General features: G+C 37.8%; 1 protein-coding gene across 2 annotated transcripts in view; it reads left to right on the top strand.

The window, feature by feature from the left end:
* The first annotated feature begins 2,962 nt into the window (after positions 1-2,962).
* HAPLN1 (hyaluronan and proteoglycan link protein 1) overlaps positions 2,963-23,391 on the top strand; it is a 74,629-nt gene continuing 54,200 nt past the window's right edge. Inside the window, exon 1 of one of the 2 annotated variants that reach the window (XM_040449333.1) lies at positions 2,963-3,344. The gene's annotated coding sequence lies outside the window, so the exon portion shown is untranslated. The remainder of the gene's footprint in view (positions 3,345-23,391) is intronic. The other variant, XM_040449307.1, reaches the window with a different exon arrangement.

Raw genomic sequence — 23,391 nt, forward strand, 5'->3', positions numbered from 1 at the left:
TTTGGCTTTTCTTAAAACGTTAAAAAGCTGGTTGCCCTGCCTTCCCCAAACAAAACCAAAAATACCTCAATATGCCATGAAAAGCATGTGTTTCCACATGAATTACTAAGTTAATAATTAGAAGATTCATACACAGAATGCAAGTATTTGGGTCTTCCATTTTTTTTCACAACTTATACTTTCACAAAATATTTGGTCATGAAATAGATTTGAATTTATTTAGTTAGTTCCTTAATTAGACTTTTTAACTAAAATGTATTAGTATGGCTTTGCCCCAACGCATAATTATAGTAACAGACGAAAGTAATGTCTACCTCTATAAAGCATTATTTAGGTGAATATTAATTAACTTAAACATAAAAATATTTTTAATATTCTTAAAGCTGATTCCAGTGTAAATTTTAAATAATTACTAAAATATGTGAAATTAAAAATGAATGGAAATGTATATAATGTCAAATTAAGTCTGAATAAGACTTAAAACACACACTTTTGGCAGGTTAAGTATCTGTGATTAAAAATACTGGAGATCTTTTAACAAAGACTAGTAACTAGGTAACTTGGAAAGGGATCTAGGAAATAAGGGTAGGATAACTCTTGTCTGGAACAGTAGAGGTAAGTAGCTGTGGTTATTTCTTGAAGCTTATCTCACTTGGTGGAGTTGTACCTGAGACTGAAACAAACAAAAATTCTAGAAGAACTCACTGCGATCCAACCAAATCGCAAAACAGATGGTCTTGTGTGCCTAACAGACAATTTCTGAAGAGAATAAATTCATGGAGCAGACCACAAAATAAAGGGAACAAGTGCCATCCATGGGCCAGCCCATCTGATGGACTCTCCAAGCAACTCCCAGAAATTAGGTTTTTAAGCTGAAAGAACAAGATTAGGGTCTAAGCTCTCTTTACACGATTTCATAACCACACAATACCAGCCTCGCCATCGTTATGAAGCTTTGATATAAAAATTGTGAGATACTTGTTTTTAAGTCTAATTCCTTTATGTTCCTTAAAATACGGATCATCATGAACATTTACAAGAAATGGCACAAAAACTCTTCTCATGATTGAAAAGCAGAGAGGTATCTTATTTTTATTGGCAGTTAATGTGGGGGCCTACACTATAACAGCTGTCTCAATAGCCATTAAATTAACAACATAAAATCGCAAAACCTTTAGCGGCCTGTTTTCTGTGGGGAGAAATAGAAAAAAATGACTAAAACGGCGTCTTCCCGGGGTTTTGGAACGACTGTACAAGAAAGGTGTTGGATTGGCTGTTGGGAGATTCATTTTTAATTATCTCAGTTTGAATATAACTGTCTTCTTTTAGTGAGGATTTATGGGTGTTGGGTTTGTTTTTGGAACAAAATCTTTCCAAGAGGCACGTGTTAATTTACCAAGCACCTGAATGGCAAGGACGACGAGTCTGGGGCAAGAATCAGTGAAATACGTCAAGGGAAAGCTTGGGGGGGGAGTGATTTTTTCTTTTTTTTTTTTTTTAATTTATTTTAAGATCTCTTTCCCGCCTCTCTCCAAAGGGGAAGCCACCACCGCGGTTTAGGCTTAGACTTTATCTCTGAGACAATAGCGCCGCTCGCCGCCTCGGGCGCAGCTCAGACCTCTCGCCCTGCCCTGCCCTGCCCTGCCCTGCCCGCGCCCTCGTCCCCCCGCCCGGCCAGCTCATCTGCCCCGCGAGTCACCTGCCCCGCGGACGTCCCTGCCTCACTGCGCCTGTGTCCCACTGACGCCGCCACTCCACTAGCTCATCTGCCCGCAAGTCCCCCAGCCGCGCCAATCCCTCTGCTCATCAGTCCTCGGCCCCGCCGGACCCTCTGCCCCACGGGTCTCCCCGCCCCACGAGCGCCCCAGCTGGGCTGCAGCGGTGGTCGTGAAGAGCCCGCAGTCAGTCCAGCCTGCGCCTTCCCCGGCCCTCGGGCCAGAGCCGGCATGAGGCCGCGAGCCCCTGGACGCCTCCCAGCGCCCCGCGCCCACGGTGCCCTGCACCCCCGGGCTCTCGGGCGGGCCAGCCCACGTCTCGCCTCCTCGCTGGCCCGGAGCCCCTCAGGCTTGTTTGCTTGTCCTCATCCCCGGGCCACCCCGCTCCCTCCCGGCTGCTTCAACAGCCGTTTGCTTCCTGCGGTGTGTTTCTTTTTTTCCCCTCCTAGGCTCCATCAAAGGTGGCTCTGTTATTGAAATATGAAGCCATTTCCTCTCCAAAACCCTTGGTTACTCAAGGCGGGAATCAATGGACCTATATACTCTCCCAGGAGTTATAAATAAACGTCTGTTTGTTCAGGAGGCGTTTTCCCGCGTGTCCCAGCATCTTCCCCAGTGGTTATTTTAGGGGTGTGTGTGTGTTGCGCGCGGGCGCGCGCGCTCACCCTGTGCCCATCTGGTTCTAATCCTGGGTATGGATCCATAAGCCAACCCCACCCATCTCGTCTGCCCCTCGCATTCCTCACTCTATAAATAAATCCAGGTTCTTTGAGCTCTGTCATCCAAGGATACAATAGCAGTTGTTTGTTAAGGGAGAGTCAAACCCAGATTGATAACTGAGTCCAGTTAACAAGAAAATACAGTTCTTGCAATTTGGGTGGAAGGGTACCTCCAGTTTATGGAATTTTGTCTCCTGTTGTCATGATTGCCTCTCTACCTATTCACCCTAGGTCTACTTTGGGGAGAGGGAGGTGGAAAAGCCAGGACCTTTTCTACCTTTGGATTTTTCTTTTAACCAAGGCAAACACACACACACACACACACACACACACACACACACGCTAGCGCGCGAAAATGCACTGTCCTGGAGTTTCTGTCTCACACTGCTGCCCCATAGACCATCCTCCAGACCCCTTACCCCAGCCCCTCTGTACAGACCTAGGAGTGGTGAGAGTTCAGGAGGTGTGGTGTGGGTGGGGGTTGCGGCTGTAGCTGCTGCTTTCCCTGAACCCCTGAGCGGGATACTCAGGGATCTGAGCAGAGTGGAAAGTCATCTAAGAAGCTGCTGTTTCACAAGATCTGGGCACAGAGCTGCCCCTCCCTTCCTCCCTGAAGTTTGCATGAAGTGCACGTTAGGCTGTAATTAGGGGATCTGGGAGGAGAACTTTCCTGGTGACGCTTTGCTTTTCTTCTGCTCTTGGTGAGAAAGTGCCTCCTTCTTCCCAGGACCAGGACCTCTGCCATCCAGCGCCACAAAGACACATTCTGCGCACACACACACACACACACACACACACTTGCCCAGAGACAAACTTAAGGTGAGGAGAAAGAGCGCTAGCTTCACTTGATCTCCAGGCTCCAACCTCAGCAGGACTTGAGAGCATCTGAACTTCTGGATTTCAGGACAAGGTAAAACTTCCATAAATTTTTCACTCTTCCTCTCAAACCTTGTGCCTTTAAGATTTCAGAGAGCAATACATATTATGATGTATATATACATTAAAACAAGTTTTCTTATTTTCTTTAATTTTCTTTTGGGTTTAACATGACATCTCCACTTTTTTTTTTTTTTTTTTTGAAGAGTCATATTGTCAGACAAAATGCTGAAGTGCAATAAAAAAAGTTCAGTCTACTTTGGGGTAAGGATTAACTCTAGTATCCTGGGTTTTGCTAGTGCTACTATAAATCTGGTAGGCATGTGGTTTCCAACTCTTGGCTTTTCCATCTGTGTTTCAACAAGCATTTTTATTGCACCTGAAATTATAAAAAAAAAAAAAAATAGTATGGATTGAAGGAAATGCTAAGGAATGGGAATGACCATTCCAGACTTATGACTTTTATTTTAGGAAATATATAAGTTTGTGTGGAAAAGAAAGATACGGCAATCATGTAGGTAATACCTGTTAGATTGATAATCTTTGAGGTGTTACCAGTTTTGTTCCCAGCTTCTCCGATTAATTGTGAAATTAAGATTATAGAATTATGTGTGTCATACATAGAATGATGTTGCTAGATAATTTTAAGGCACTGAAAAATATTTTAAAGTCATAGTTATTAAGATTACTTTTAAAAGTTGGTTAAACGATTTATGTATTGAGACTGTTCACCACCCTAAGCAAATCTGAACACTTTGGGGCTTAAATGAAGTTGTTTTCTTCCATTGAATTTGACTGTTGTGTTCAAAATGAGATGGTTTATTACTTTGAAAATAAGTTATTTTATTTTCATTTATCACTGGAAAAATACACAAAGTGGCTAGTACATTTGGGAATTTTTAGGGTGGAAAGTGTTCCTGTACATGTTCCAGTGTGATGTCATAAAATCAAACATACTGGCTGGCTTCTTGGAAGCTAACGGTTCTTAAGAAATAAAGCCTGTGAATTAATTTCTAAGTGAAATGTAATATTTATTCATTACAAATGTAGTTTCTGGTAATCATTCTATTTGATTATTTCAGTGTACTAAATTTTGCAGTAATTTTATACATACTCCAGTGACTTCAATATTTTAATGGAATCATAAAATGGGAATATTGTTATACCAAAAATAAATCACACAAGTTCTTTTTGGATAACTTTTACTGTGATAGTTCTTAATTCTTACATTAGTTTTTATCCTCATTTGCATTTATTTCTACTAATAAAAAAGTTTTCAATTCCATTCAGTAAAATAGAATGTATGCCAGAGGTCTATTGAACATTTATTAGTCTTTAGTCATTTGGGGGCTATCTGTTCTTAATAATTTAATTGTTTAAGCTAAGAGCTGACGTTACATTTTTGGTAACCTCTTCACAAAATTGGAAACAGCTTAAAAATGGGAAAAAATAGATAAGTAGGAGTAATTTTCTTTAAGGTTAATTAAATGAGCAAGAGAAAACCAACAAACTTAAAAGATCACTGGCCCCCTGGGAGAACATGCCCAGAAGCCAGTATTCCAAACAGAAGTGTCCAGTGGGCCTGGGCTTTCCATGAGAAAAGAAGAAAGAGGAGCGCATCATGTTCTTATAAAGTGAGCCATTTATTTATTGTCAGCAGGCCCTGTCTTTCAGAGGAATGACGGACACTGTAATTTAGAAGTACTGAAGAGACTTTCACAGAGAAGAATCAATTCATTATATCCCTAGTAGTTTCACTTCCTCTTCCTTCCTTTGGGAGCAAGTAACACATCCAGGATAAATACATTTGGCGGAATATGCAGAAAGATACTTTATGTGTAGATGGTTTACGGAACAGTCCTGCCTTTTAACATCTTGGTTGTGGAATGCTGGTATTTTCTGAAGAGTTGAAGAAGTCTTTTTGAATCTTAAGGTAACACTGTACTTTGTTTCAGGAAAAATGAACGCGAATCATTTTCAGAAAATAACTCTCATTTCCAGAAAATGCTAGTGCCAGCTTTCTTTTCATCTCCTTTTGCGTGTTTCCCATGCATGTTTTATTTTCCAGATTACATTTTTAAGGGAATGATATTCCACCAATTAAAATTCCAACAAAATGCAAAGCAAATTTGAAAATAACTTTTACATCAGAGTCTTCTGTTGCCTTTAGTTGATTTTCCAACATCCTGGATTCATTATTAGTAACCATGGTACTTGGTTTGTGCTATTTAAATGTACTTAGTTTGTTATTTAAAGGTAACAAAATATTGTTGGAGGAAAATCGGGAGGGATGGAACCCTGAATATGCTTAGGATTTTAGTCAATAGTGTTTAAGGAGAATTAGAGGAAACAGCTGGTTAAGCAAATATTAGGTGTAGAGTGGCCGTGATAGCATAAATTAATAATGCAGCTCTTTATTTACACCATGAAAGGTAGACTCTGTGATGGTGTGTGTGAAGTACGGTCCCTGTGTGCCACCTAGTGGATGAGTCAAAGAAGGTTTTTTTCCACCAGCCTCTCTCCCTAAAAAAAATCTGAGACTTCCATTGGGTTGACACTGAACACTAACTGTATGCCAGATGTTGGGGTAGGAGCTCAGAGTAGAAAATACGGTAAGTGACTTTCATATAATTTAAAAATCAAGGCACCACTTAACAGTTGATTAAATTCCCGTGGTTGCATTTAAAATCAGCTTAATCTTTACTGGGTAATTTACCATCAACTTTCTGCCTCCATGAGGATATAGTTTAATAACTGTAACTCACTTCCAACACAGGATGTGTTGTGTAGAAGGATGTCATGACCTACCTAGCTCAAGAAAGGACTGGAGAGTTGGAATCTTGAATCACTCTTTCTCAAATGAAAATATATTTCTGTCTGGAATCACTGTTTCTCACATGGAAATATATTTCTGTAAAGTTCGGTGTTACTGAGTTTGAATGGGTAAATAAATACTAGATTAAAAGACTAGCACACATATACTAGCATATATTATTACATATTCTCTAGACATTTTTTTCATTAAATGTAAAAGGATAGTAGTAAAATTTGTTTGGGGGTCCTGGAGGAATATTTTACAGAATATTGCCCTCAAACACTAATAATTCATGTAGAACAACATCTTCAATACCTGTTGCTTATATGCAGTTTTGAAGTAGGAACATTGTTTTCAGTAAATTGACATGATAGAAAAAATCCTAAAAAAAGCACTATTACAAGGAAAGCCAGTGTTTGAAAGGAGCATCAGGAAGGTATAGATTAATCCATCAGAATACCGCATTGAGAATTTGGAAAACCTTTTCTCCAGGAGATACATGAATTATTATTCCAATTGGCTTTTTGCAAGATCTATGACTTAATGGCAACAGTGTTCAGCACACTGACATTAATCAAGACAAGTTCTGAAATTCACATTAGAAGGTAAAATGCCTCAGTAAGAAAAAAATGATTAATTTGTTACTTGCTGAGCTCTAGAGGTGTCATCCACAAATCGAGTTAGGGCATGCTGGTGTGGAATGGAAGTTCCCTATTTAGGGAACTTTGGTTTTGTGTATGGCCGTGAGACCTACACGGTGAAAGAAGGACAGCCTCTCATTAAGTCCTTTTTCATTAATTCCACAAAATTATAGCCTGAGTTGATCAGAAGTGGTGGCTGAAAACACTATCAATCATGTAAAATAAGGCATATTATCTTAATTCTTATTTCCAATAAGCTGTTATCCACCAGAAACAAACCATTCTGTTAACAATTTCCTCTGACCATCCTCGTGATTTAGAATGAATCCCATACTTGTAGTTTAAGCACCTAAAAGTCAGAGGCCATGAAAGAAGAAATTCAGACATGGATTACAAAATTGTCATTAATGATTTCAGATGACTTAAGGATACTAGAGTTTATGAGAAAGACCCAGTCAAGCTCTCTGAAATGCTCTGTTGCTACTGCGTTCTCAGCTATATCATAAGTAGTAGGTCCACAGAATGGCTTCTCCTGGTGATGGAGATGAGAAGACTCCTGGGATTGAAGACTTCCTAGCCACGTTCAGATAAAGCCAGGATTTGTTTAAAATATCAAATGGTGCTGGACTATTTTGAGCTTCTATTCATTGTTTTATAGTCTAACGGGGGGGGGGGGGGGGAAGGGGGTGGGAGAGTGACACCTGATATAGGGGTGGCAGGGGTTGCTAGAAGGCCAGGAGGCCATTTGCAAAACAAGGCAAGACAAAAACAAACAAAACAAACTCACAAAATAAAAGTAACAGAAAACTGACTACAGTTCAGGGGTTGGTTCTCAGTCTTGGAAGGCATAGAAATTTCCCTACAGGGAACACAAATCACTTGATTTGTTACTAAATTCCGATTACTATACTCCAGTTACATTTACTGTATTGAATAACATCCAATTAAGTTAAATAAAATTCAAATTATTTTTATGGTGAATCTGGATTTTCCTAAACTTTTAAAGTTTCATGGATATCTTGGATCAGTCTCCACCTACACTGTCTGATTTTTTCTTATTTTGACTCTCTTATTTTGAATTGGGGATCACTTCATTTGATCATTCTTGCATTCATTTTGTTCATTCAATGAAAAGTTATCAAATGCTTGCTATTTGCCAGGTACTATGCTAGCACTATGTGCTGGGACCCTTCCATGAAAACTCATTCTAAAAAAAATCAGAAAGTCAAAATTAATGATAATGAATCTAAAATGCACAGGATCCTAAGGTATACTGAGAAACAGAAACAACTAAAAAATTCTAGCCTCGTAGTTTTTATATTAAGAGAATTTGGGGCATACGTCTTCAAAATCATTTTCCTTATTTGCTATCTAGCTGAGTGGATAAGAGCTTTGTTTTATTCGGTTGTGTGGGCACAGATGGGCCTGGGAGGGCAGCTCTGACCCTCCAGAACTCCAGGAGGGCTAGGGTTCCAATAATCCATCTGCTTGGATGGACAGGAAAAGCAAAAATTCATTTGCACACAGTTGCTGTCTGCCAGTTTGCAGCTAAATTCAGATTGAGCACAGGATGATGTAGTGCTTACCATTTGCACCAGGCACCATACTAGGGGTTGCACAGTAATTGGCTCAAGGAGTTCACAAGCTAGTGGAGAAGACAGATGGACGCACATCATGAATCACTAGTAAAATTTGCCACGTAGGTGAAGTTTGGCTTCATAATCTCCTGGGTCTCTTTTCTTTGCCTTTATCCAAACTTTCCACCTCGCCTCTACCTCATAAAGTGAGACTCCTGCTCTCTACCCCCACTCCGGAAGATCTGATACTTCTCTGGTTTATTGATTTCTTGACTGACTGATTACACTTCAGTGTGAATGAGTTTCACTCATGCATTTACATTTCAAGCCTTTTATGTCCCTAAAGCAAATGTTTTGTTTTCTGTAAAAAGAATTTCAAACATTTGGGGGCCTTCCTATCCTTACACCAAAGGGTGTAATTAAGCTGATTTAGTCCTCCATGGTCTTCAATCTCTCAGTTACCCCATTCCGTGTGTGAGGCTAGAGGGACTCCCTCAAGGCCCATTTCTAGAAACTTGAAGGATGTTGGATCCTGTTAATGATTGGCTCCTTTCAGCTGAGCCGGATCAACCTGTCCTTTCATCCTCTTCCCAGAGCTTTGCCCAGACCACGTTTCCCCTCTCCTACCTGGAGGGGCTTCCAAAGCCCATCCCTTTACTTTGCCAAAACCTGCCCTCACGTCCTCTGCAGCACCTGGGTCGCTGCCCCTGGACAAAGAGGGCACCTAGAGCTTCTTATGTTCTACTCTTTGAGCCCTTAGGTCACCCTGAATGTCCAGGTATAGAGGGAAAGAGCAACAGGAATCCACATATTTGGTCCAAGGACTCCTCTAAGTGAAGGGGCTGAGGGAAGAAGATGAAATATGTGTAGGGCAAGCATAGGAATGAGCCCTCGTGTTGAAAAGATGAGTCAAAGTCAATATCTTTTAAATTATGCTCAGGTACCTAACTATGATTAGCTACAGAGAAATTTTGACATTGATGCTGATTCTAGATTCTGGAAAACTAACTACAGGAAAAAAATTGAACATCTACTTTGGCTTTATATAAGAAACACTAATCAGAGTCATTTGTGCAAATTCTTTCCCGTTTTATGTTTAATTAACATACAGTATAACAATAGTCATATTTTATTGGTTTTTTCAGATTTATGTTCTCATTGATTACATTCCTTGGATTATGCCACCATAGTTTGCTAGTCCTGTAAGATACTATCTGTTCTTATATAAAGATATGCTCACCACTTTTTAAATTGCCAGGTCAGATAACCCAGATTTAGAAAGTCCCGTTTCCTTCCCTTTCTTCCCGGCAGCCTAGAGGAAAAGGAACATTTATCTGCATTATTCACCTAGCTAGAAGATATAGATGCTCACATTCAGTAGGTGCCCTATAAATGCTTACTGTTGCTGTCAATGCACAGTACAGTGCAGAACATGGGGCTTTCTTCATCTCCTGGCCTTTTATCCCAAGCGCCTATGTTCCAGATGTCTGAACACTTCCCAACCTCAGGCCATTCCCTGACTCAGTCTTTGTTTCCTTTTTAGTCTTCTTCCCACTTTCAGTGTTGTTAAGTGCATAAAATCTTCTCAGATTTAAATAATAATAATCGGTATAAAATGAATAATGTAAGTAGAAATAATTGATAATTTCAAAAAATCTCTAAATTTAAGAAAAGCAAGACTAAAGCCTGGAAATGAGTTTAGAGAGGCTTTGGAACAGTGTAGGCATGATCTAAAAATGATGCATTTATTGGATGAAAGAAAGAAGTCAAGGATAGTGTGACTTTTTCAAGGGCAGATGATAGCATGAAGAGAAATACAATAGACTAAGATTGAGAATAAAGGAAGAATAAAGGTTTCTTGAAGAATATTGTGAATCTAATTTAGGAAAGACTGACAGGACAATGGAGAACCCATGTGAGTTGAATGTATATATTTTAAGCACAGGAGAGAACTCATGGCTGAAAATAGATTTGGAAGTCTTTAGTATTAAAATGGTAGTTGAAAATCATACAGAAGAGGGAAAGACACCATCCCAGGGAAGAACAAAGGGGAAAACAGCTGACCATGAACTGAAACCCAGGAAAAAATTGGTTAGAATGAGTTTTGCCATTGTGTGTGATTTTAACTCTCACTTTATCAATTATAAATGTCCACTGAGTTGGATAACATCAGTGTGTTATTAATCCTTATGTCTCAGAGTCTTAGTCAGTCCTCTGGGTATAGAAGGTGCCAGACATGTTTGTTAAATTAAATGAAATTAAAATGGTATTTCCGAGCCTTGATACTCTAATGACAGATTTTCATAATGATAACTCTGAACATGGGTAAGACCCCAAAATGTCTGAATTGTAGTTATTTATTCAATTTTGTCTGATACTGAGCTAGCTTTAAATATATGTTGTTGCATTTTGTTGTTTAAAGATCAGTAATCAATGTGTGGTGTAGATGGTAATTCACCAGAGTACTTGATTAACCTTAGCCCATGTTGTTTAGCTTAACATACAAATGAGTTCGCCACAGAATGCAGCCTAGTTCAGGTCCATTTATAATTCTTTTTCTAGTTCCTTGATCTTGAAGACCTCTAAATCTTAGATCAGATTTGGAGCCCAGAATCCTGGATTTCTCTGGTTTTTCCAGCAATTTGCTTCCCCCCCCCCCCCAGTTCTTCTCCCTCCCATTGTCCTCCCCACTAGGGCTGCCATATAAAAATTAAAGGATAACTGAATAATGTTTAGTAGAAGTATGTCTCAAAGATCTCATGGTATATACTTATGCTAATGAGATTATTTGTTGTTTATCTGAAGTTCAAATTTATCTGGGTGTCCTGTATTTTTCATTGACTAAATTGGATAACCCTACCCTACACTTGAAGTTCTTACTACTAGAATATGGCAAACAAGAGTTTCTCCATGAGACTTCTGAACACCTTCCTTCTAAAAGTCACCAAATGAAGTTACTGAATTTATTTTCACTAGTTAAATGTATTAAAAAGATCATTGAAATAAAATTGTCTAACTACAATATACCAATTGATGCAAATTTATAAAACATTTATAACTATGGTGTTTTGTATATATAGCCTATACACCAACAGTTATAAAAATGACATAATGTATATTAGTAATCATGTGTTTTGGTCTATGTAGAATGTTATAAAATAATGTACATGTTAAAAACAAACTTTTTAATTTTCACTTTTGCAAGTCAGCAATAATGATAAAACAAGCAATTATTTTTAAATGAAAAAGCATACGTTCATACAAGCATGTACAATGGGTACAAACTCCCAAATATTCTAACTGCAGAAATAGCTGAAAGGGATCTTTTCTCTTAACTATGTCATTTTGTAGTTGTGCTGCCACCTTGTGATGTTTTGAGGTATGATTCAACTTAACTCAGTCCATTTACCATTTGGTCAATGTTAAAATTATTCCTCAGGTGATTAATGTTTTTCATTTTACCAAAAAATGTCATTTATTTTTATACTTCGAAAGGGCTCTCAAATTTTTAATGCAAATATTTTCTAGAAGTTTATTGTCTGCAAATTAGTATATCATTCTTAAGATAATAAATTAGAAGTCATTTAGTACTGTTTTATGTTTTATGATAGAATTTTGGTTGTATGTGCATGTAAAGTTTACTTGACCTTTCACCCTGAATTTCCTTTAAACTAGTTGAACTCAACATGTCCATACTTGAACTCATTATCTTCCTTCTACCAAGCCTGGTCCATTCCAATTCTACATAGATACCAAGGCCATATAATTTATTAGCCAACCGGGAACACTTTGAAGGTGAAATTAGTAAGGTGACTTATTAATTATTCCAGCAAAGTAATATAAATCAAGACTGCCTCAAGCAAACTGGTTTTCTTATACATAAGTCAAAAATTGTCATCATCCCAGTCATCCTAACAAGAATGTTTGGACTTTTGGACGACCGGTCCATCAAACTGACCTGAAACTTCCATCCCAGACTTCCTGTCTTTCTTCTACCTGCTTGCTCCCTCAGCCTTTGCTTTCTCTTCTGTTGTCCATCAGCTTGCCAACATTCTCACTGTCTTTGACCTGTTGTCTACAGAGGGACCCACCAGCCAGAAATGCTTTTTCAGGAAAATCTAACAGCTCACCTCTTCTATACTTGCTCCAAATTGCTGGGGACTGCTAGGAAACCCTCCTAACACCTTGCATAATGGGTCATCATATCTGGACCACAGATCATCATATCTGACCTCAGATGGATCTTTAATGCTGTGTGGCAGTTCTATCAGATTTCTTAAAGGTTTTCTGTTTCTTGAATGCCCTGTAGCAGATATCTAAGCCTCCCTAATTCATATTAAAAATAGAACCCATCTGGAAAGAATTTTGTCACTGTTCTGCCACCAAAACTTGTTTCTGACTACCAGCACCTCCATAGATTCTCTTTTCCTTTCTATTAGGGAAAGAAGAAAAAAAAAAAAAAGCTATGCTTTACCTCTAAGAGTCTAAGGCAGACATTGCACCCTGAGCTCAAGATCCCATATCCTCTTCTCAGAAACAGTCCCGATTAATTAAGGTTTTTTTTTCTGGTATCTTCAACCTCTCCACTCTGGTTATTTCTTCCTATTTATTGGCATTTAACCATGGTCATAACTTTTTGTCTTAAAAATATATAACTCTGCATAATCTCACATACATTCTATCTACCAATCTCTCTCCTTCCCATCAGAGCCAAGCTTCATGAATTAATTACATGTGGTCACTGTCTACCCTTTCACCGCATCCACTTTTCAACTCACAACAATGTGCTTTTTCCCCTCAACTACTCCAGTGGAACGCTCCTCATCAGTCACTAATGATTTCTTTTGATACATTTTCTTTCTCTGAAATTTGAACTGCTCCCAGTTTTATCTAGTGTAGTAAATTATACTGTTTTCTCTCCATTCTATTTCCAAAAACAGAGTCACCATGTTGATTCTATCCCATAAATATCTCCTTTTCTATCTCAATTAGCATAAACCCTACCTTCCATGACCATCCCCTCTTGTCTAAATTCCTGCAATCCTTACCCATTGGTGTCTGCCTCTTCAGTCTTGTTACTTTCTAATGCACTCTCCCACACAGAAGCTAGTGTTTCTCAAGTGTGAATCTGAAAAAAGTTGCCCACTTAACCCCTTCAACACCTTTCTATTACTGTGAACATTAAGTTCAAATTATTTAATATCATTTGCAAGGTTCTCAGGGACCAGTGCTAGCTTACCTTTCTAGCTTCACCTCTTCTCATCTACAGTTACGCATAATACCAGATGGTAGGCCCAAAGGACCAAAACAAACAAGCAAAGGGGCACCTGGGTGGCTCAGTGGGTTGAACGTAGGACTTTGGCTCAGGTCATGATCTCGTGGTCTGTGGGTTCGACCCCGCATTGGGGTCTGTGCTGACAGCTCAGAGCCTGGAGCCTGCCCTGCTTCAGATTCTGTGTGTGTGTGTGTGTGTGTGTGTGTGTGTGTGTGTCTGCCCCTGCTCCACTCACACTGTTGCTGTCTCCTTCTCTCTCTCTCTCTCTCTCTCTCTCTCTCTCTCAAAAATAGAAACATTAAAAAAAGAAACAATCCAAAAAAATCCAAGTAATAAAACAGAAAATAGAAACAGATCAATAAGAGATCTAAATATTAGAATTATCAGATACAGATTTTATGTGAGTAATATGTTTAAGAAATTAGACTCTGAGAGAATTTTGCCAAAGAACTGGAAACTACAACAACAAAAAAAGAGCATTCAAATGGAAATTCTAAAACTGGGAAAACAATTAATAATTAAATACTAATAACTAAAATTAAAAAGTCAATCCAGGAGTTTCTGAAAAGTTGAGACACATTGAAGAGATAATTAGTAAATGGAAAATAGGTCTGAAAAGCAACAATGACAATAAGAAGCAGACTGAAACCCAAGAGAAGAAGGGGAAAAAGTACTGGGGCTTGGGAAGCTAGGTGTGTGGGGAAAGGAGACTAAAACATCTATGGGCATTGTGGACATTGCCATCCATCCCAGAAGGAGAAACAGCAAATGGGGCAGAAACAATGTTTTAGAAATAAATGCTTGTGAGGCGCCTGGGTGGCTCAGTCTATTAAGCTCAGGTCATGATCTCTCAGTTGGTGGGTTTGAGCCCCACATTGGGCTCTGTGCTGACAGCTCGGAGTCTGGAGTCTGCTTCGGATTCTGTGTCTCCCTCTTTCTCTGCCCCTCCCTCACTCACACTCTGTCTCTCTCTCTCTTAAAAATAAAAAAGTAGGGGCGCCTGGGTGGCGCAGTCGGTTAAGCGTCCGACTTCAGCCAGGTCACAATCTGGCGGTCCGTGAGTTCGAGCCCCGCATCAGGCTCTGGGCTGATGGCTCAGGGCCTGGAGCCTGTTTCCGATTCTGTGTCTCCCTCTCTCTCTGCCCCTCCCCCATTCATGCTCTGTCTCTCTCTGTCCCAAAAATAAATAAAAACGTTGAAAAAAAAATAAAAAAGTAAACATTTGAAAAAATAGCTTGTGACTGTCCATGTCACAAATTCAAGAAATACTACAAAGCCACAACAGAATAAATACAAAAAACAAAACAAAACAAAAACAAAAAACCAACAACCCACACCCAGGCACAGGACATAAAAAACTGCTGACCACAACCAAGACTGTTAATATGTTCTGGCAATAAAAGGCTTCGGGTAGACTAACAAGTAGCAAAATTAGCCAGCTGGAAATTTTGCCTTTTTTTTTTTTTCCACATTAGAAAATGCCCAAAGTCAGCAGGTTGGCTTGACTGGGTGGCTCTTATCTGCTGAGCCTACTTTCTCTGAGAGAGCAAAGTCTTTGAGCCCAGAGGGCTTGAAGGGTATCAGAGAGATACCAGTTCCCTGAAGGAGCTAAACTGAGATACTGAGACTTAGTGGTGACTCAGTTCCTGCAGTCTGTTTTCAGATGTCGTCCAGTCGTATTGCTGTTTAGGAAAAATTATGGACACGTTTGGGAGGTTCATATCCATCTGTAATATGATCTAATGTTATTTATGTATTTATTTTGGTTATCTGGGATACTTTGTTGTCAAAAAAGTGGAAGGTGCAAACATCAGACACTCAGAAAAACATTCTAAAGAGAACAATTAAAAGATGGAACTCGGGGCGCCTGGGTGGCACAGTCGGTTGGGCGTCCGACTTCAGCCAGGTCACAATCTCGCGGTCCATGAGTTCGAGCCCCGTGTCGGGCTCTGGGCTGATGGCTCAGAGCCTGGAGCCTGTTTCCGATTCTGTGTCTCCCTCTCTCTCTGCCCCTCCCCCGTTCATGCTCTGTCTCTCTCTGTCCCAAAAATAAATAAACGTTGAAAAAAAAATTTTTTTTAAATAAAATAAAAAAAATAAAAGATGGAACTCAATAAATAGAGTATGGCTAAAAATAAACTGCCACATGAATTTTACAGTTATTTGACGCAAAATTGGGACCCGATGGATCTTGTGAGCAGATCAGACTAGGTCTATGATTTAAAACATTTTTTACTTTTTTTTTTCCTTCCGAGGGAAGAAGCTTCCTAACTTTGTAACTTTACCACTCTCCAATGTTATCTTACATTACAAAGAGGAAATCAATAGAATGATCGTAAAGTTTATGATTTATATAGTATAGTTTACAATATCATAACTATTTGTTTAAGGCACCAAGAGGCAGATCTTGGTAGCTAAAGTAAATGCAAATTTATCACAAAGATGATGACAATGACAGTCTCCAGACTTCATTCTCCAGATCTTCTCTTCCCAAACATTCATGCAGTTCTTTCACCCTTTGCTCCTTCACTTCTCTCAGGCAGGAATCGCTTACCCTTGATCCCTCCCTCCTGAACTATGGCTCCCAATAGGATCATTAATAGAACACTTCCTCAGGCAACCTTACATTGTACCGCCTGCCCGCTGAAATTAGTGACTTTTGTCTCAGTTCCCTCTTAGTATTTTATTTGCATCACCATTACTCTACGTAGCACAGTTTTCTATGTATTTATGCTGTAATTAATTATTGACATGTCTTTCACTCATTTATAGCCTCCTTGTTAATGGACTGTTTTATCCACCTGATATTCTTAAGACTTTTGACCTGAAAGGTTAGATCAGATTCAAACCTGAAAGGTTTGAATCAGAGTTCAAAGAACCTGGTCTGTTCCAGTGTTCCACCCACCACAGGAATCCCTTGTGTGATATAATTTGTTGATCTACTTCAACACCTGCAGCCTCAGAAAGCACTATGTATTTTGCAGGGCAATTCGTTTCACTTTGAGAGGACTTACCAAAAAGTTCTTGCTGACATTGTGCGAAATCAGCTTTCCTCACTGTCATCCATTCGTTCTGGTTTTGTCCTGTGAAGCTACCTTGAATAAGTTTATTATCTTCCTAGTTCGTATTTGGGCAATTTATTTCTAAATGCAAAACAGTATGTTTTGTTCTATAAAAGTTTATTATTTGGGGCACATCATTCCAAACTCTGCAGATCCTTTTATTTCTTCTAGCTTCCAAGCCACATTGCAGTCACTCTTAGTATTAGCTTTATAGCCCACGTACAGGCTTTGAGCCTTGGAACTCTATGACTGAAAGGAAAAACCCAATATGTATTACCATGACTTGAAAGCAAACCTCCTGATTGATAGTGCTCACAGAATTATAGAAATGAGTAAGATAATGTCCTTGTCACTGGAAAGGTCTCCTTTTATTAAACAAATAGCTGGTGCACCAGAAAAATGGAAAATAAATGTCAATGCAGAGTTGAAAACCTTTATTTTCAAAATGGAAGGCATTGATCTTCTGTACTCCTTTATTGTGACTATCTCATTATGTATTATTACTATTTCAAATTAATCTTCAGATAGCAGAATGAGAAGAACAATGCATCATCATTTAAACATCTGCATCCCATAAAAGGTTAGGTTATGTCAAAAATTGAAACCTAGCTTGGTCTCATAGTGAAATCATTCATGGTAATGCATTAATTGCCCAAACATAAAACAAAATAGTTCGAAGAGTTTGAGGTCTAAACAGTGAAGGAAAATACCAATTTACTATAATTGATATAGAGCAGGGCCACCTGGCTGGCTCAGTTGATTAAGCATCCAGCTCCTGACTTTGGCTCAGGTCACAACCTCACGGTTCCTTAGTTCAAGCCGAGTCCCGGTTAGGGCTCTGCACTGACAGCATAGAACTTGCTTGGGATTCTTTTCCCTCTCTCTCTGCTCCTCCCACACTCACACTCACGCTCTCTCTCAAATTAAAAAAAAAAAAAAATTAGTATAGAGCAAAACGTGATCTTAATGTGTGTTACTATGCATTCTGTGAAAAAAAAAAAATGCACTGCCTCCCCTCATCCCTCTTTGTCTGCACCAGCATGAAAATGTCCATGTTGAGCATCAGAAGTAAACAATCTATGACTCCTGGATAATAATTATTCCATGGCTTTGCTATAGGCCAGTAGCTGCCACCTCAGAAGGGGAGAAAGTCATTCAGATATGACATACCTACAATACCTAGAATGCCAGGGTGCCCTCTTTTTAAAAATCCTGGTTTCTATGCAGCATAGTAGTAGATAAGTGTAATTTTAAATAAAGCATGTGTTTTAACCAACCAACAGAAGGGATTCCAGTTGTTCCATTCTCCTAATGTTAAAGGAGAAGTATAGAAATTATGCTCCTGTTATTATCAACACTTTAAATTGGTTGTTAATTAAGCCTATTATCCTAAATTATGGAACAGGACTGGTTGACTATGAAATTTATCAGGAATCAGTTCTTTCTTTGTTTATGTATTTCATTTATGTATCAGAATGTTCTCATGAATTGCAAATCCAAATTTTTGGTGCATGGGTGAACACTACAGGAAATTCAAGTTTGAACGGACTATATAAAAACATTTCCTTTCATCTGTGCCCTGCTATACAATTGAAAATTATCTAAGCGTACACAAAATGTCTTGCAGTGTATTGACTGCCTGTGAAGTTGAGATTTTGATATAATTGCATTCGTGCTCTGTGTAATGCTGAGGATCCTTCGATTAAAGAAGACTGTTCAGAGCAGAGCAACTTTCTATATAGCCCATGGGATTTCTCTTGAAGTAAACAAAGGCATCCTGGGCCTTGATAATTTACAATTTGAACTATTTTGCTCCTTAAGGACAACCAAAGGAGTGTTATTCAGCATGAGTAGGCTCTATGTAAGTTACCCTAATGATAGTAATCATATAAAGTCACCAAAAATATTTTGGACACACCTGATGAAAAAAATAATAATCTCCTTTAAGATTCTCCACTCTTGGAGGATTATTAATTGGTTAAATAGCAAATTGAAAAGTGGTGAATGGAGATAAAAACAAACTGTATCTTTATTTATAAAGCCAGATCTTTACGTTTAGATGCTGGAAAGCACGCTTGTTGGCTGAGATACAAAGTGTAATAGGGACTGGAAGCTTACTTCAAGGGACAGTATGGAAGGAGAGAGAGGACAGAAAGAATAAGTTCTACCAAAAAACCCAAATCCCAAAAAGCAAACAAACAAAAATGTTCCTTCAGTAGTTTATTGAAGGTAAGCTCATCACACTGGATATTTTACATTTGTTTGATAACTTCAAGGTTGTCTCTACACAGCCCATAGCTGAAGTAACCAAACAGATACAAAATATTCAGTGTGATGTACCTTATCATCATTATGCACCAAAAAAAAAAAAGAGCAGTATCCCTAATATGCAAAAAGCTCTTTAAAATCAATAGCATAGTTTCAACAAGAGTGCCAAGACAATTCAGTGGAGAAACTATACTCTTTTCAACAAATGATGCTGGAAAAAGTAAACAGCCACATACAGAAGAATCAGTCTGGACCTCTACCTCATACTATACACAATATTCATTGAACATAGATCAAAGGCCTAAACATAAGAGCTAAACCTATAAAATTCTTAGAAGAAAACAGAGGAGTATATATTCATGACCTCGAATTAGGCAGTGGTCTCTTAGAGATGACATTAAAAGCACAAGCAACCAAAGAACAAATGGATAAACTGGGCTTCATCAAAATTAAAAACCTTTGTGCTCCAAATGTCAATATCAAGAAAATGAAAGAACAATACACAGATTGGGAGAAATATTTGCAAATCATACATCTATTAAGTGTCTCATATCTAGAATATATAAAGAACACTTACAACTCAATGATAAAAAAACAACTCAATTTAAAAATGGGCAAAGAATTTGAATAGACGTTTCTCCCAAGAAGATATATAAATGAGCAACAGACACATGAAAAGTTGCTCAACATCATTAGTCACTGGGGAAACACAAAAACCAAAATGAGGGCTGCCCGGGTGGCTCAGTCGGTTAAGTATCCAACACTTGATTTTGCCTCAGGTCTTGATATTACAGTTTGTGAGATCGAACCCCACATTGGGCTCTGCACTGATGCGGAACCTGCCTGGGATTCTCTCTCCCTCTCTCTCTGCTTCTCTCTCTCTCTCTTAAAGTAAATAAATAAGCATAAAAAAAAATGAGATGCCACTTCACACCCACTAGGATGGCTATAATTAAAAAGACAGACAATAATTTGTTTAATTAAAACCTATCCTGGTAAGGACGTAGAGAAATTGGAACCCTCATGCATTGTTTGTAGGAATGTAAAATAGTGAAGTGCAATCCCATTACTAGTCCACACAAAAACTTGTACATGGATGTTCATAGCAGCATTGTTCATCAGAGGCAAAAAGTGAAAATATAAGCCTAATAGCCATCAACTTCTAAATGGATAAGCAAAATGTGATATATTCATGCAAAGAATTATTGAAAAGAATGAAGTACTTATATATGCTACAGATTGAAAACATGATGCCAAATGAAGGAAGCCAGTCATAAAAAAAAAACCACATAGTGTATCATTCCATTTATATGAAATGTCCAGAATATGATAAATTGAAACAGACAGAAAGTGGATTTGTGGTTGTCAGAGAATGGAGAGTGACTATCACAGGTATAAGGTTTCTTTTAGGAGTAATGAAGTGTTCCAGAATTAGATAATGGTAATGGTTGCACAACTTTGTGAATATGTATCTTTAACTTACTAATCTCACTTTGTAGAATTGAGCCTAAGAAAATAAATTCAGATTGCTAAAAATTTACCTATAGCTATGTGATGACAATGTTTTATTAGAAAAACAATAAAAACATACTTAAATATACAAAATACATGGTTGTTTAAAATATTTTTGGCATGTATATTTTATACACACATAAACATCCATATCCATGTAAAAGAAGATTTGATGAAATGGAAAGATGCCGATCATATATTCAATTTTTAAAAATCACTTTTAAAGACACTGTATAATTTGGTTTTATTTCGGTGAAAATAAAAATAGCACTTGTTATTGGATAAAATGTTCAGATATGTATGCAATAAATATCTTCTATTATAAAAATAAGGCTGCAATAAACATAGTGGTACATATATCATTTTGAATTTGTATTTTTGTTTTCTTTGGGTAAATACCCACTGGTGGAATTACTGGATTGTATGGTGGTTCTATTTTTAGTTTTTCAAGGAGTCTCCATATTGTTTCCCACAGTGGATGCATCAATTTACATTCCCACGAAAAGTGCACAAGAGTTCCCTTTTCTCTACATTTTCACCAAAACTTATTTCTGGTCTTTTTGATACTAGCCATTCTGACTATTTTGAAGTGATAGCTTATTGTTGTTTTGGTTTGCATTTCCTTGATGATTAGTGATGTTGAACATCTGTATGTCCTCTTTGGAAAAATGTCTATTCAGATCATCTGCCTATGTTTAATCAGATTATTTGTTGTTTTATGGTGTTGCATTGTAGAAGTTCTTTATATATTTTGGATACTAACCCTTATCAGATATATCATTGGCAAATATCTTCTCCCATTCAGTAGGTTACCTTTCATTTTGTTGATAGTTCCTTTTGCTGTGCAAAAGCTTTTATTTTTGATGTAGTCCCAATAGTTTATTTTTGCTAGTGTTTTCCTTGACTGAGGAGACATATCCATAAATATGTTACTAAGGGGAATGTCCAAGAGATTATTGTCTATATTTTCTTTTAGGAGATTTAGGTTTTCGGGTCTCAGATTTAGGTCTTTAATTCCTTTTGAGTTTATATTTGTGTATGCTATAAGAAAGTGATCCAGTTTCTTTCTTTTCTTTCTGTTTTGCATATAGCTGTCCAGTTTTCCAAACACCCTTTATTAAAAAAGACTGTCGTCTCCCCATTATATATTCTTGCTTCATTTGCATAGCTTAATTAACCACAGAAATTTGGGTTTATTTCTTGCATCTCTATCCTGTTCCACTGATCCGTGTATCCACCTGTCTTTTTGCAATTGATTTCTAACATAATTCTACTATGGTCAGAGAGTATATTGTGCATGACTTGGATCCTTCTACATTTATAAGAATTATTTTATGGCCCAGAATGTAGTATCTTGTAGAATCCTGGTAGATGCCTGGTATACACATGAAAGGAATGTATATTCCACTGTTATTGAATAGAATGTTGTATAAATATAAATGAGATCAGGCTGATTTATAGTGTCCAAGTTTTCTTTGTGTTTACTGTTTTTTTGACTAGTTACTCTATAAATTACTGATAGATATTCTCTCCTTACAGTTGTATCAGGTTAAAACCTTCAAGTATTTGAAACTCTGTTATTAGTGGCATACATTTTTTTTTAAGATTGTAATGTCTTACTAATGATTTTATCAACTTATCATTATGAAATTATCCTCTTCTCCTTGCTGATATTTTTTGGTTCTGAAATCTACTTTCTGATTTTAATATAGTCTCCCCATCTTTTTTTTATTAGTATTAGCATGTCATATACTTCTCCATCCTCTTATTTTTAATATATTTTTGTCTTTTTCATTTAAAGCGACTATCTTTTAGGAAATATACAGTTAAGTCTTTTCAACTAAATCTGACAATCTCTGAATTTTAATTGTTTTATTTGGATCACTTACATTTAACATAAATATTGATGTTGTTGGTTTTGAATCTATCATCTTGGTAATTTTGCTACTCGCTTCTTCTATTCTTCATTCCCTGCCCCCCTCCTTTTTCTTCTTTGGATTAATTTAACATTAAAAATTTTTCAGGGCATCTGGCTGGCTCAGTCAGTAGAGCATGACTCTTGATCTCAGAGTTGTGAATTCCAACCCCACATTGGGTGTATAGATTGCTTAAGTTCTTTCTTTGAGCCACTCTCTCCTCCCCACACCCCTCCCCTCTCTTCCCCTATCCTCACACCTCTCCTCTCGTCTCCTCTCTTCTTCTCTTTTCTCTCCTCTCCAACATTCTGCCCTGTGATCTCTGACTTCATTGGATTTCCAGAACTCTGGGCTCTATCCCCTCAACTCAAGTTTTCCAGTGGCATCGATGTAGACTCCATCATCCTGCACTGTAGCATGGAAACTTTCTTTTGGCAATAACCTCGGACAATCACACACAAAGCACATTTTGAGTGCTGTTTTTTCTATATTTTGTCCATTTTCCTTTTAGTTATTTTAGACAAGAGGTTATAGATCCTGCCCCTCTTACTCCATCTTTATCAGAAGCAGAAGTTCTACATGGTTTTATTTTCATCTTTTGCTTTTCTTTATTTTTGTAGTTTTTCTAAAGTAATACACATATGCATAAATAGCAACTTATGATAATAAAAATATATGACTTATTTTAATAAAGTAGACAGGACAGTACTAAAGGATTTACTTAGTTATTAATCATACTAACATGCTTGAATATCTAACAAATAGTTACATAAATGGTTTTCAAATTATATCAGGTACTTTTCCCTGAGTGGAGAAAAGGCAAACAAATATCATAAGTTAAGAGAGGAAAATGGGGCAAAATCTTGAAAAAAAATGGACTTGTGGCTCTTGTCGCAATATCAAACTCATATTAATAACCCTGAAATGCTACAATTGTACTGATGAAAATACCATTAACTTGGCTCTAAATAGAAGTTGCCCAACATTTTTTTTATTCTAGGTTCCAATGTGTTCT

The sequence above is a fragment of the Herpailurus yagouaroundi genome, unplaced genomic scaffold (assembly GCF_014898765.1).
Source record: "Herpailurus yagouaroundi ecotype Mexico unplaced genomic scaffold, PumYag 29, whole genome shotgun sequence".
Taxonomy (NCBI): Eukaryota; Metazoa; Chordata; class Mammalia; order Carnivora; family Felidae; genus Herpailurus; species Herpailurus yagouaroundi.